General features: G+C 38.0%; 1 long non-coding RNA gene across 6 annotated transcripts; it reads left to right on the top strand.

Moving 5' to 3' along the window:
• Positions 1 to 319: 319 nt before the first annotated feature.
• On the top strand, positions 320 to 2,771 carry LOC122055971. 6 transcript variants are annotated; one of them, XR_006132973.1, is made up of 6 exons: positions 320 to 592; positions 1,534 to 1,642; positions 1,747 to 1,837; positions 2,032 to 2,123; positions 2,253 to 2,360; positions 2,539 to 2,771. It is a non-coding gene; the product is annotated as an uncharacterized LOC122055971 (long non-coding RNA). The 6 variants fall into 6 exon arrangements; XR_006132975.1 differs by having other exon boundaries at positions 1,744 to 1,837; XR_006132976.1 differs by having other exon boundaries at positions 320 to 830.
• Positions 2,772 to 15,952: the final 13,181 nt, after the last annotated feature.

Here is a 15,952-nt window from a genome sequence, read left to right as displayed (position 1 = left end):
GGTTTTGTAGGAAATTAAAAGAGTTATGGATTAGGGTCAAGCCGGACTGAATTTGACTTGATTTGGATGTCAAATGGGGTAGATCAAGCAGAACAGTGTGGACCGTAGATCAAGAGAGATCTTGCTCCTTCATTTTGATCTAAGCATCCTGCCCTTGATTAGATCTAAATGCTATGGACCCTTGGATCTAAGAATAAAGGCAGCTTGATCCAAACCACTCATCTCTCCATCAGCTAAATCAGACGGCCAGATCTTCATCATCTCCCTTACAAAGATGGACGACCCAGATTAAATGAGGAGAAATTCCCCTCTTAAGCAAACACGCGCATAGTGCCCTTCTTCTCACCCTGTCGGCTCGCGTTTCTTCTTCCAGCAGCTAGGGCGTGACAACTCTCCTCACCAGCGCATCTTCTTCCTTCCTCACAACCGGCCGGCGGCTTCTTCATCTTCCCTTTCCTCGTCGCCGGCCGGACCTCCACAGCCCACTTCCTCTTCTAGATTTCCAGTGGCGACGGCATAGGCGAACACAGCAGGGAGCAGCAGGCGACCGCGGCGATTCCGACCAACTCCACCTCACCGGAGGGGTTCTCCGGTGAGATCCTTCACCTCCTGACGTTCTTCCTTCACTCTTACCTTCTGGGGTTCAGTTGGCAGCAAGAAGAAGGCGGCACGGTAAGATCTCCATGACAGTCCGGTCAACTTCCATCTGAGGGGGGTTCCTCGGTGGAAGATTCGCATCATCTTCATTGTCTAAGCAAGCAGCAACCGGCAGTGAGCTTCTGTCCACCGACTTTGGGGGTTCCGAGCCGGGTCTTCATGTGACGACGAGGGTAGTAGTTGGAATCGGAAGCGGAAGTGTGAATTATGGTTGGAAGTCTTAGTTTATTTTATGTTTACTGTTGATGTTTGTTAATTCTTATTAAAGGTTTGTAGCAAACTTAGATCCTCATGTTTAGATTGTACACACTTTATCTACTTTGTTTCATGCATAAAATGTGTTCGATGAAATGTTTCTTTAAGTCGTTAGGTTCAATTTGATGCGTTTTAACTTGTTTAATTTTTATTTTGTCTTGTTCTTTCAATTTTGTTAGGTTCTAGTTTTGATTAAATGCAATTAGGATATGTTAGATTAGATTTCTTTAATGCTCTAGATTTTTAATTCAATGCTTACTTTATGTTGTCTTTAATTTCATTGCAATCTTAGTTTAAGTTAGAATAGGTTTCCTTATTTGCATCATCTTTCATTTACTAGGTTAGGTTCATTTAATGTTTTGCTATTTCATTTCTTAGTTTAACTCCATTAATGGTGATATCATAGCGTAGAGTGACAATGCGTTGTCACTTGTTTTCCAAAATCAGTTTAACTCCATTAATGGATATGTTATCTTATTTGAGAAAGTATGACTATTTATAATATTTAGAACTTGCTTTCCAAAATCAGCTTTACTCTATTCCGATATCTCCATATCTCAACTTGCATGTTTGATTGTTTTGGAGATTTTTCGTCTTAATGAGTGATTCACCTTTGTTTAGAACCCTCCCAAGCTGGCTACTCCTCTATTTGATACTAAAATGCCAGAGGACCCTAAGATGGCATACACACAGACCTAGATAATCTTCAAATGGTGTTTTGAACGAAGAGGTATTTACTTATATCCGCAAGCATGTTATATATAAGCATTCCACTAGATTCATGTCTTTAATGTACTGTTGAATTGATAGCACTAATTCTTTTCCGCACAGTAGTGTTTGGTCTTGCGTTGTGATGACGTCTGAGTGTTGGCTTGGTCTCTGTTGGCTTGCTACATATCTAGAAAGCTCCATGATTTGTGCTAAGGTAGTTCTTCTCAACGAGCATATCTGAGATGGAACTTCCATGCTACTTGCTTTTCCGAGTTTGATTTGCTGCTACAAGATCGAAAAGATATTATGTAGTTGTTCCTTCTGGTCGAATAGTTTCACTTTCCCGTCTTAGTTTCTTGTATGTTCTTTGTTAAATAATTATGTGGATTTAATTCTTATCGGTAACAGCTGAAGCGTATCCAATTTGGATTTTCCAGCTCAAAATATCAGTAGATTTGTTGTGGTAGTGCCTTAACAGGATTTGAGGCTTCTCCATTCAGGTAGGTTATGCTCGTTTGACTCACATTATGATAATTATTTTTAATTTTGTATAATTTAAGTAATAAGTAATGATATATGTATCTTTTGAATTGTGCTGTAATGATTTTGTATATATTTCTATATTTAAGGAAAAGACAAGTTCGGTAGATACAAAAATTATAAGATCACAAGTTTGGATTGAAGGTCACAAGAAAAAAAATGGGAAGCCTAGTACTCAAGCTGTTGGAGAGAAAATAGTAAGCATGCCCACTCATTTTAGATTTCTTTAGTATTTTATTCCATTGATCTTGTTTTTCATAAGAATTTATACTTAAGATATCTATTTATACAACCTAAAATGTTTTTTCTATACCTCCTTGTACATGTGTTCAAGCTGTTTTTTACTTGTGAGTTGGTACATGTGTTCAATTTCAGGTGGACCTAATTCGACCAAATGATGAAATGCAGTTTCTTGATGATGCAATAGAAAGAACGGTCACATGGTTATCTATATTTATAATATTGTGTGATTGATATATATTATACTAATTTGTTTGGATTGTAAGTTGAATTGTTGTTATGTAATTGTTAGTTTGTTAGATATTTCGTATATTGTTTTAGATGTTTTGAGTTTTTGTGGTATAATGAAAAACTATGACTTTTATTAATTTTGTATGGACTTGATTTGCACTAAATTTGTTGTAAAATTTTAATTATTATTTTTGTCAATTTTTTTTTAATATAGTTAAGACCATCAACAACATACGTTTGCGCGCTGCGGATAGTATTTTCTGTAGCGCGCAAAGCACGCCGTGGATACTATTATCCGCGGCGTGCTTTGCGTGCTACGGAAAATACTATTATCCGCGGCATGCTTTGCGTGCTGCGGAAAATACTATCCGCGGTGTGCTTTGCACGCCGCGGATAATAGTATCCGCGGCGTGCTTTGCACACCGCGGATAATAGTATCCACGGCGTGCTTTGCGCGCTACAGAAAATACTATCTGCAGCGCGCAAACGCACGCTGCGGATAATTTATGACTTTCAACAGCTTTTAACTGTGCAGCATGCAATGCACGCTGCGAAAAGCCATTTTTGTTGTAGTGTTTTTACTAGCTCATTAAACTTAGTTGAGAGAAAATTATCTCTTTAGACATTTAGCTAAGAGTTTTACAATGAAAATTAATTATAAAAAGCTAAGGGTGTGTTTGGTACGCGCTTTTTTTATTTTCATTTTCTGAAAAATGCGTGTTTTCTGAAAAATGGCATTTGGTTTGCGTTTTTTGTGCCTATTTTCTAAAAAAATATATAGCATTTTCTAAAAAAACAGAGAATGATAAAAAGTCATTTTCTATTTTTTAGAAAACGCGCGTTTTTCAGAAAATGAAAATGAAAAATGCGCGTACCAAACACACCCTAAGTGTTTGAAAAGTTCTTTAAATTAGTCAAATATCCTTTCTTTAAAGCTAAGTGTTTTCTTTAAAAGTTTTTCCCAAACTTAGTTCAATTTTTGTACTTAGGAAAATCCCTTTTTAAAAGACTTTTAAGTTTAATAAAAAATCTTTAAATAAAGTCTTTAAAAGCTTAAGTTTTCAAAATTTTGGCTAAATAGAGTTGTTTTGCACTTAAACTATTTTCACTTAGCAAAATTTTACTAAGTTTTTCCTACAAAGTTTTAAAAGCCAGGTGTTTTAAATATTATTTTTGGGCTTCAACATTCTTACAAATTTTCCCTACAGGTGTTTTAAATGTTATTTTTGGGCTTCAACATTTTTACTAAGTTTTTCCTACAAAGTTTTTTTTGATATATGGCAAAGGGGGAGAGTAGGACAAAAAATTCAAATTAAGGATAAGAGTTCTCTTATTAAGGGGGAGCCTTAACTTTGAAAATTTTATATTTACCTCAACTTTTATAAAGTTTAAAACTTCTTTAACTTGTACTTAACTTGTTACTTAAGTATGCTTACGTTTGTGCTTAAACTTCTTATTTAAAAGCATGCTTATGTTTATTTATGCATTTTATTTTACTTAACTTTGAATGTGAGTTACCATAAAAAAAAAGGGGGAGATTGTTGGTGCGGGAAGCATCAGACGATCAAACCCAAGTTTTGATAATGGCAAATGGTTCAAAGTTAAGTCGTCTTGTGATCTAACAGTTTGAATGAGCTTGTAGGAAAAGTCCTAAGTGTACTTAGGCAAAAGTCCTAGCTGCGGTTAGGCAGGTGCAAAACCCTAGGGGGTGGTAACCCTAGGTTATAGGGGTGGTAACCCTATGCGGAAAGTCTTGGCGGGTCGAGTGCTTCAGGCAAAAATCCTAGGGAGTGGTAATCCTAGGTGGAAAGTCCTGGTGTCGCGAACTAGGTGGAAGACTGGACGGGCTGGGAAGCGGGAGTCCAGCAGAAAGTCCGGAAGCTTCGAACGCTGAGCAAAAGTCCAGTTGATCTGGAGGATCGCACTGGCAACAGGTAAATCTCCTGAGTGGAGTAGGTGAGGACGCGTTCCCCATAGAGAGAACAGTAGGTGTCGGGTCGACCTAGGGTTTCCGGTTGGAAATCCGAAGTCAGACCCGGACAGTCCATTGACTGTCGATATTTCATTTAGTATACCTATTATGTGCTAACTTTGTTTTGCAGGGTATGTGTTTGGGACTAACACATTTTGCAGGAACAAAGAAGCAACTTATACCTCGGATGAACAGTGTCCGTGGCGCCTCCATAGAGCTTGGAGGCGCCTCGGGTGCAAGCCGAAGCCAGCTGTCCAGAGGAGCTGGAGGCACCTCAGATGAAGCTGGAGGCGCCTTGGACCAAGGCTGGAAGGCGCCTTGGACCAAGGCTGGAAGGCGCCTTGAGGAGGCTTGAAGGCGCCTTGAACCAGATAAGGTTCGACCTGATCTGTGCTGATCCACCCGTGCGACTCGGCGGGCTGGAGGCGCCTTGGACAAGTTTGGAGGCGCCTCCAGCACAGCATAAAAGAGGGGTCGAGGCAGCAGCTCAGAACAACAATTTCTAAGTGATCAAGCTACAACGTGCTACTTTAAAAACGCCCTGAAGTGCTGCTACAAGTTCCCGATGACTCGGAGATCTAAAATAACTATTTTGTCGTCGGTATAATTGTTTTTTAATTACTGCAATGATTGTAATTCATTTGTAACCTTTTACTGAGCTTATAGTTGTTGCCCACAGAAAGTGATCAACGATCGCGGGCCTTGGAGTAGGAGTCGCCACAGGCTTCGAACCAAGGAAACATCCTGTGTTTGCGTGTGTTCTTATTTTCTCTTTTATTTTCGCTGCATTTAATTACTCGTATTTTACGATTCTGAAATGAAATAGCCACGAGCGTTATTCACCCCCCCCCTCTAGCGCTTCTCGATCCAACATGACATTATAATGAAATAAGGTACAATAAACATAGATTATGCTAATGAAATGCAAGTAGATGTGCGTCAAACATGCATAAATAATCATACAATCTACGCACATCAGTTATATTTTCTCACTCACCCGATTGTAGTCCTCACCAATAGTACTTTGGTGAGGTGCTAACAAATCTTGAAGCCTCTGGAAGGCTAATCAAATGGACTAGCGAGTTGAGCGAATATGATATCCAATATCAACAACAGATAACCATTAAAGTTTAGGGCTTAGCAGATTTTTTAACAGAAGTTCCTGACCAGGGAGTAGATGAGACTTGAAAGATTTATGTGGATGACTTCTCCACTCGGCAAGATAGTGAGGTCGGGATATTATTAATCTCTTCTAAAAAAGATGTTCTCCAACTTTCTATCTAGTTTGACTTTCGGGAGTCCAATAATGAAGCTCAGTACGAAGCCTTACTCACGGGGCTTCAAGTTGTTGGTGCGGGAAGCATCCGACGATCGAACCCAAGTTTTGATAATGGCAAAGGGTTCAAAGTTAAGTCTTGTTGTTATCTAACATGTTGAATGAGTGTCTCAGGAAAGTCCTAACTACGGTTAGGCAGGTGAAAACCCTAGGGGGTGGTAACCCTAGGTCCTAGGGGGCGGTAACCCTAGGTGGAGAAAAGTCCTAGCTGCGGTTAGGCAAATGGAAAACCCTAGGGGGTGGTAACCCTAGGTCATAGGGAGTGGTAACCCTATGCGAAAAGTTTTGGCAGGTCGATGACTTCAGACAAAAGTCCTAGGAGGTGGTAACCCTAGGTGGAAAGTCCTAGTGTCGCGAACCAGGTGAAAGACTGAACTAGCCGAGAAGCGGATGTCCAGCAGAAAGTCCGGAAGCATCGAATGCTGAGCAAAAGTCTAGTCGATCTGGAGGATCGCACTGGCAGCAGGTAAATCTCCTGAGTGGAGTAGGTGAGGACGCATTCCCCGTAGAGGGAACAGTAGGCGTCGGATCGACCTAGGATTTCTGGACGGAAATCCGAAGTCAAATCCGGATAGTCTGAGGACTATCAATAATGTTTTGTTACCTTATTTATGACTTTATGTGCTAACCTTGTGTTGCAGGATATTGTTTTGGACTAACATGTCTTGCAGGTACAAAATAATGAAGTCTTCCCTCGGATGAACAGTGTCCGAGGCGCCTCCATGGAGCTTAGAGGCGCCTCGGGTGCAAAGCTGGAGCTAGCCGCGAAGCACCCATGGAGGCACCTTGAAGGAGGTATAACGCGCCTTGGAAGGCGCCTTGAATAGGGCATAAGGCGCCTTGAAGAGATGAACTTCGACCAGTTCAAGTTTGATCCATGCAGGAGACTCGGCAGCATGAAGGCGCCTTCGGAGGCTTCCAAGGCGCCTTGAACACCCTTTATAAGGGGGTTTCGAGCAGCACCTTCTATCATCAATTTCCAAGTGATTCCCTTGCTACGTGCTGCTCCAAACGACATTTCGAAGTGCTGCTACTCGTGCCCGACGACCCAGAGCTCCAAGATTTCACTTTTCGTCATTGGTATAGATTTTTTTTATCACACTTCTTGTAATACTTAGTTTGTAATAATCGTGCTTATAGTTGTTGCCCATTGAAAGCGATCAAGGATCGCGGGCCTTTGAGTAGGAGTCGTCACAGGTTCCGAACGAAGTAAATCTTTTGTGTCTGTGTTTCTCTATTTCATTTCCGCTGCATTATTTTCTGAACGAGGTTTTAACTCTGATAGTTTTGTGATTCGAAAAACAAATTAGCCACAAGCGCTATTCACCCCCCCTCTAGCGCGTCTCGATCCAACAATTGGTATCAGAGCAGGGTCGCTTTGAACTGGTGCAACCACCATTCAAGCATTTTTTTTGTGGTTTTGTCGTTTGTATAGGTTAAAACCTTACGCCTTTCGTGTTTTCCCTCCAAAACTGTTTTTGAAAAATTAATTTTCATCTTTTCACCATTGGTTGGAATTAGCGAAATATTACGTTTTCAAAAATTTGTAGTAATATATTTTTTTATTATTTTAATAATATTTTAATAATATTTTATTATTTTTTTCTCAAAATTCCTGAATTACTATTTTTATTTCTCTCCCGCACTACTAATCCAAGACTAAGTCTTGGAACAAGTTTTATTGTGTTTATTTTGCGAGATTATCTTTCTAAAATGACCCATCAAGAAGGCTACAACACTGCTCGCCCACCGCTCTTCTCCGGAGATGATTTTGGAGATTGGAAGGGTCGGATGGAGGCGTATCTCCAGACTCACTTTGAAGTCTGGATGATCGTCAAAACCGGGCTTCAACTGCCAACTGACGGCGCCGGCAAGCCACTATCGTACGAGAACTGGGACGCAAACCTTATCAAAAAGGTAGAAGCAAACGCAAAAGCAACGTATACACTTCAGTGTGGTTTAACGAATAAGGAGCTGAATCGCGCCGTCCCATTCTCAAGCGCTAAGGAGCTGTGGGAGAATCTGATTGAGCTACACGAAGGTATTCCTGATACGAAAATAGGTAAGCATGTTTTAATAAATAAATTATTTGAGTAGACTAATACTATTCTGGCCGAGGAAGGTGTTGCATTACTTGCAGGAACAAGCAAGACGAAGAAAACACTGAAGGCAACATGGTCCGAGTCATCAGATGAATCCGAATCGGACGAAGAAGAGCAAGCAAGCCTTCTCGCTCTACCAGTACTAGCACATGTTGTTGAAACCGAGTCCGAGTTCGAGTCTGATTCAGAAACCGAGAACGAATCAAACACCGAGTCCGAGCGAAGCCACGAATCCGCATCCGTTTCCGAAGGACCAAAACCCACAGTAAGTGCTTTAATGTCTAGTATTAACTTAGATGACTCAGAAAATTTAATTCCATACTTGCTTAAAAAATTGGCTAAATCCAACGTCCGGGTTAAGTCGTTGCAAAAAAAGGTAACAACCCTTAAGGAAGCGACTGACTTCAGTTATTTAACTGAGTCAGTTCAAATTGGAAGTTCAACTCAAGTCCAACAACTTGAGGAAGAAAATTCCAATCTGAAAGCTCAAATTAAAGAACTCAAGAACACGTTGGAACGGTTCATCACCTTGGGTTCCAAGAATTTGGACCTAATTCTTGGAAAACAGCGAGCCGTTTATAACAAATCCGGACTTGGATTTAGAACCAACAGAAAATATAAATCATATTTATCATTAGTAAATAGAAATAATAGAAAGGTATTCCAAGCATGGGTACCTAAGTCCAACTTGATCAATCAAGTTGAACTTGGTCAATATTGGGTCCCCAACGATCAAGTCTATTACTTTGATAGACCATATCGAGGCTATGATCCAGGGGGAGCAAAAACGATCTTAATAAAACAAAATTCAAAATTCAAAATCAAATTAAAAATTCGAAATTAAATTATAAAATCAAATTAAAAATTTGAAATTAAAATATAAATTCAAAATTCAAAATCAAATTAAAAATTTGAAATTAAATTATAAAATCAAATTAAAATTTTGAAATTAAATTATAAATTCAAAATTCAAAATTCAAAATTCAAAATCAAATTAAAAATTCGAAATTAAAATATAAATTCAAAATCAAATTAATAATTCGAATTCAAATCAAATAAAATATAGATGGAGGATCCAGAATAGCTGGCACCCCCAACTGAACTACCCGACAGGGTAACTGAACTTAATCTACCCGAAATGGGTAAAACAAGAGTAGATTACCCGGCAGGGTAATTAAGGTTAGATTAAAACGGGTTAGGTTTAACTTGACCCACAGTACTGGTGAAATTTTTGGATGATAGTACGTTAGGGAAACTTGGGCATCGCATGTCTAGGAAGATATGGCTTCGACCTGGTGCATTTAGCCAAGTGGAACTGACCAAAACTACCCTTAAATGGATCCTAACTAGTTAGACCAAGGTTTAGTATTAAGTTCAATGGGTAGGACTATTTGGAAAACCTCGAAGGCATGGTTACTTTAATGAGTTCCTTGTGACTCACCATACCCCAGAAGTTTATCCAAAGAATGCTTACTTGTTGAACCCAAAGCTAAACCTGAATCTAACACAAAGTTAAACATTACCCTAAAATTCAACCATAATTCATCTCACAACAATTGTAGGGTTCCCTGATTGAAAATTTAGATCGGGTGAGATGACTAAGAAATTAAAATTAAAATTAACTTGAACTTAAGTCAAAATTAATTAACTTGAATTATTTTCAAAATTAATTAACTTAGATTATTTTCAAAATTTAATTAACTTTAAAATCTTTTCAAAATTACTTTCAAAATTATTTAAAAACTCTTTTCAAAATTAATTTCAAAATTATTTAAAAATCTTTTCAAATTACTTTCAAAATTATTTAAAAAATCTTTTCAAAATTATTTAAAAATATTTTCAAAATTACTTTCAAAATTATTTTAAAAATCTTTTCAAAATTAATTTCAAAATTATTTTAAAAATCTTTTCAAAATAATTTAAAAAATCTTTTAAAAATTAATTTCAAAATTATTTAAAAAATCTTTTCAAAATTAATTTCAAAATTATTTAAAAATCTTTTCAAAATTATTTAAAAAATCTTTTCAAAATTAATTTCAAAATTATTTAAAAATCTTTTCAAAATTAATTTCAAAATTATTTAAAATATCTTTTCAAAATTACTTTCAAAATTATTTTAAAAAAAACTTAATTTCAAAATTATTTGAAAAATCTTTCAAAAATCATTTTAAAAATGTTTAAAAACTTAATTTCAAAATTATTTAAAAAATCTTTCAAAATTACTTTCAAAATTATTTAAAAATCTTTTAAAATTACTTTCAAAATTATTTAAAAAATCTTTTCAAAATTATTTTAAAAAAACTTAATTTCAAAATTATTTGAAAAATCTTTCAAAAATCATTTTAAAAATCTTTTAAAACTTAATTTCAAAATTATTTGAAAAATCTTTCAAAAATCATTTTAAAAATCTTTTAAAACTTAATTTCAAAATTATTTGAAAAATCTTTCCAAAATCATTTTAAAAATCTTTTAAAACTTAATTTCAAAATTACTTGAAAAATCTTTTGAAAATCATTTCAAAATTATTTTAAAAAAAAACTTAATTACAAAATTATTTTAAAAATCTTTCAAAAATCATTTTAAAAATCTTTTAAAATTTAATTTCAAAATTATTTGAAAAATATTTTTTAAAAAAAAATCTTTTAAAACTTTCTTTCAAAATTATTTGAAAAATCTTTTCAAAAGCTAAGTTTTGCTGAAAATGCTAAGTATTTTCCAAAGCATTGTCAAAATTTCATCAAAACAATTTTGGTTTGAAAAACGAAGTCTTGTTAAGGTTAAATACTTAACAAAATGATTATCTTCATAAGTTTAGCTAAGTCTTTGATAAAAAGTATTTTAAAAGTAAAAATCTTAGCTAAACTGAGTCTTGATCAAATGTTTTTTTGCTAAACTCCCTCTTTAAAAACTAAGAATTTAAAGTGTTGTGATATCACAAAAATTTGCTTAGTTACTTGTTAAAGACAAAAATAACCTTATCTCAGCTAAAAGTATCTCTCAAACTAAAGGACATGAAAATATTAAGATTAAGCATGCTTGCGCTTTAGGGCTCTGATACCTGATCAACACCAATTAGATAATTTGATTGCTATTTAACTTGACTCATGCTTGGACTTAATGACCAACTGAATAAATAACCTAAATTAAAATTTTAGCTACTCTCTCTCTTCAACCTAAAAACAAGTTCTTTTTTCAAAATAAGTATTATTTTATTCAAAATTAAGCTAAGTCACTTTTTCACTTAAGCTATATTTTCAAAATTTAATGTTTGCAAAAGGCTTAGCTAAGTGCCTCATATAGCAACTTTCAAACTTAGCCATCTTAATGAATTTTTACTGAGTTACCTATTAGATTCATTCTATACTTAGCTAAAAGTATTAAAAGCATGTTCCTTTACTTGCAAAATTTAACTCATGGCTTTCAAAAAAAATTTTTGCCAAGTAAAAAGAGCCTTCAAAATAATTTGCCTCCAAAATTCTTTAAAATCTAGCTAAGTTTTTCTAAACTTAGTTACATTTTTTTTTTCTCTTCTCCTCCAAAACCAACTAAGTTTACAAAGAGGCTAAAGTCATCCTTTAAATCATCCACATATTAGCCTTTTTAACTTAGGAGAAAAATAACTAACAAATTTTTCAGTTACTAGCTAAGTGTTTCACAAGTATTTTTTCAAAGACTAAAACTATTTTTTCTAAAACTTAAAACATGTCTTTCAACTGGCTTATTTTTAATATATGGCAAAGGGGGAGAGTAGGAAATTCAAATTCAAAATCAAAAGTAAAAAGTGTTTTATTAAGGGGGAGAGTAGGTAATTCAAAAGTAAAACTTTATTTAAATTCAAAAAGGAAACCCTGTATTAAGGGGGAGCTTCACAAAAGTTTAAGTGTTAGCTTAAGTTAGGCGCTCATTTGAATTTATATACTTAAGCTTGCTCACTTAAAACTTTTTATTATACTTATGCATTTGTTTTACTTAACTTTGAATTTGGGTTGTCATAATCAAAAAGGGGGAGATTGTTGGTGCGGGAAGCATCCGACGATCGAACCCAAGTTTTGATAATGGCAAAGGGTTCAAAGTTAAGTCTTGTTGTTATCTAACATGTTGAATGAGTGTCTTAGGAAAGTCCTAACTGCGGTTAGGCAGGTGAAAACCCTAGGGGGTGGTAACCCTAGGTCCTAGGGGGCGGTCACCCTAGGTGGAGAAAAGTCCTAACTGCGGTTAGACAAAGGGAAAACCCTAGGGGGTGGTAACCCTAGGTCCTAGGGGGCGGTCACCCTAGGTGGAGAAAAGTCCTAGCTGCGGTTAGGCAAAGAGAAAACCCTAGGGGGTGGTAACCCTAGGTCATAGGGGGTGGTAACCCTAGGTCATAGGGGGTGGTAACCCTATGCGGAAAGTCTTGGCAGGTCGATGGTTTCAGGCAAAAGTCCTAGGGGGTGGTAACCCTAGGTGGAAAGTCATGGTGTCGCGAACCAGGTGAAAGACTGGACTAGCCGAGAAGCGGATGTCCAGCGGAAAGTCCGGAAGCGTCGAGTGCTGAGCAAAAGTCCAGTCGATCTGGAGGATCGCACTAACAGCAGGTAAATCTCCTGAGTGGAGTAGGTGAGGACGCATTCCCCGTAGAGGGAACAGTAGGCGTCGGATCGACCTAGGATTTCCGGACGAAAATTCGAAGTCAGATCTGGATAGTCTGAGGACTATCAATAATGTTTTGTTAACTTATTTATGACTTTATGTGCTAACCTTGTGTTGCAGGATATTGTTTTGGACTAACATGTCTTGCAGGTACAAAATAATGAAGTCTTCCCTCGGATGAACAGTGTCTGAGGCGCCTCCATGGAGCTTGGAGGCGCCTCGGGTGCAAAGCTGGAGCTGGCTGCGAAGCACCCATGGAGGCGCCTTGAAGGAGGTATAAGGCGCCTTGAAGAGATGAACTTCGACCAGTTCAAGTTTGATCCATGCGGGAGACTCGGCAGCATGAAGGCGCCTTCGAAGGCTTCCAAGGCGCCTTGAACACCCTTTATAAGGGGGTTTCGAGCAGCACCTTCTATCATCAATTTCCAAGTGATTCCCTTGCTACGTGCTGCTCCAAACGACATTTCGAAGTGCTGCTACTCGTGCCCGACGACCCAGAGCTCCAAGATTTCACTTTTCGTCGTTGGTATAGATTTTTTTTATCACACTTCTTGTAATACTTAGTTTGTAATAATCGTGCTTATAGTTGTTGCCCATCGAAAGCGATCAAGGACCGCGGACCTTCGAGTAGGAGTCGTCACAGGCTCCGAACGAAGTAAATCCTTTGTGTCTGTGTTTCTCTATTTTATTTCCGCTGCATTATTTTCTGAACGAGGTTTTAACTCTGATAGTTTTGCGATTCAAAAAATGAATTATCCGCAAGCGCTATTCACCCCCCCTCTAGCGCGTCTCGATCCAACAAAAAGTAGTTGGGTGGACGAGTTGTTGAGTATACTATGGGCTTACCAAACCATGCCTTGGGAAAGCACAAGAATGACTCCTTTTCATCTTATTTATGGAGGGGATGTGATCATCCCAGTAGAATTGAGGAAGAATCAATTCAAAGAAGCACTTATAAATAGGACAATTCTGAACAACGACTCCTAAATCTCGACCTAATCACTGAGACTCGAGAGCGAGTGGATACTCGACTCAAAGCATATCAATAGTGGATGTGAATCAAGTATAATAGAAGGGTAATTTCTCATACTTTCCAAGTTGGAGACCTAGCCTGGAAGAAAGTTAAACCGGTTAGAGATGTAAGTAAATTGAAACTACCTTTTTGGGTAATTAGCAAGCAAAGCTTAGGATCATTCTATTTAGAATATACAAATGACAAAAAAACGTAATTGACCATAGAGCACCAACCATCTAAAATCTTTTCTTAAAAATAGTTTTGATAAGATTTTTCTTCTAGGTTTATCTATGCTTTGCATTCTCTTATCGAATAAATGACTATTTCTCTTTTAGACTTAAGTCTTTCCCAAACTCTATTAACTCAGATATAGTCGGGGTTAATATCCTCCAGACTACAATAGGAGGATCCCTTTTGTACAAGGGTCTAATGAGTACCGTATCACCTTATTGTTTTCAGGGTCCAGACTCCCCCGACTTGGATAGAGTCGAAGTCGAGATCCTCCAGGTTGTGGTAGTGGACTTCTCTTCATACAAGGATTGAGTGAGTACCATACCACCTTATTTTTTTAAGGCCCAAACTCTCTCAATTTAGACAAACTCAGGGTCGAGATCCTCCAGGCTGCTATAACGAACTCCCTTTTGTACAAGGGTCAATCGAGTATCATATCACCTTATCTTTTTCAAGGCCCAAACTCCCCATTCGGACATAATCAAGGTCAAGATACTCTAGGCCGCAGTAGCGGATTTTCCTTTGTACAAGGGTTGACCGAATATCATATCTCCTTATTCTTTTTAGGGTCCAAACTCCCTAAACTCATACATAGTAAGTGTGGAGATCTTTTAATCAATTGTAGTATATTCCCCTTCATACAAAGGTTGAGTGCAAACCATGTCTTGCCCTTACGATGATAGCAAAAAGTAATACAAAATTCCCAAACTTTCATCATGTTTAAAAGAAATTGTTACAAAGGATAAATCTTAAATAAGTATATCTAAAAAATTAGTGACATATTCATTAGGGATACTCTCATTGATCTTCAACAAGTCGATGACTGGGAGGGAGGAGTCGACAGGAAGCTTTCCATTCTCCACCAGCTGCTTGTGGGTGTCATCAATTCCATGCTGCACCAATCAGACAAGACGAGTACTATCTCATAGAACTCCTTTGATTGCAGGAATTCTTTCTTTTGGGTGGCCCAATGCTCATTCTCTTCCACCTAGTGTTTCTTAAGATCGGATACCTGTCTCTCCAACTGGTCCTTCTGAGCTTCAAGTGTCGCCACAGAGGCTTGCAATTCTACCAAGGAGGCCTCCTGGCCACGCGCCGCAACTTGGTCATCCTAGATTACAATAAGGGCGGCCTCCAACTCGCATCATTGAGCTTCTACCACGACCCTAGCTAACTCAGACTCCTCTCAAGTGGCTCATAGTTCCACTTTCAGGAGCCCATGCTCCTTCTGACCGGCCTCTAAATCAACCTAAACGACCACCTCTTTAGTCGTTGCGGCCTCCAATTCTGTTTGATGTGCGGCTACAACATTTGTCAACATGTTTATCTCAACATGCAATTGGCTTACCCTGTATCCCACGCTAATCCTTTCTGCCTTCACCTCTGTTATTCCCCTTTTCAACAGGGTGATCATTGCCTGATCAAAAGTGAGGTCAGTCCATTGTCACTTCAGGCGATCGATCTTTGGTTGAGGGAAGGTCATCTCCTCCTGAGCCGCTATCAAAACTTCCTGAGAAGGGTTGCGGCTAATTGGGTGTCCAATTCAGCTATGCAAGCCTGCAACTCTCGTTTACCCTACCAAATCTTAGGGTATCACTAGCTAAATACTATTAGCTGGAACATATGCTTAGCCCCATTTAGTAAAAGTTCCTTTGCTAAAGCTCATATAGGCATGTCCTTAGCCACTTCTTCGGTGTCCCTCCATTCGATGGTCGTTGGACTGTAGAGGGTGAGATCCAGCATATGTTCTCCTTGAACTGGTTCTTAGGATAGCTTCATGGTGACCAAGACAGCCTCTTCGCCTGGTAAATCCCCTTGTCGACCCATAGAACCTGGATCCACAGGAGCACACAAAAAACTTATCCCGTATAGGAATTTCTTGACTCTGTAGGAGGCATGAAAGCTACGGTCCTAGGAGATGATAGGAGATGCACCAAAGGAAGGTTGGCTATGATAGGGCAGCTCTCCGACCCAACTGACGTGCTTGATAGCTGAGCTGGTGAATGGATCAATGGACCTAGGGATCCGGTTAG

Source organism: Zingiber officinale, chromosome 3B (genome assembly GCF_018446385.1).
Source record: "Zingiber officinale cultivar Zhangliang chromosome 3B, Zo_v1.1, whole genome shotgun sequence".
In the NCBI taxonomy this organism is placed as follows: Eukaryota; Viridiplantae; Streptophyta; class Magnoliopsida; order Zingiberales; family Zingiberaceae; genus Zingiber; species Zingiber officinale.
Note: the sequence above shows the minus strand (reverse complement) of the source record. Positions and strands in the feature narration are given on the sequence as shown.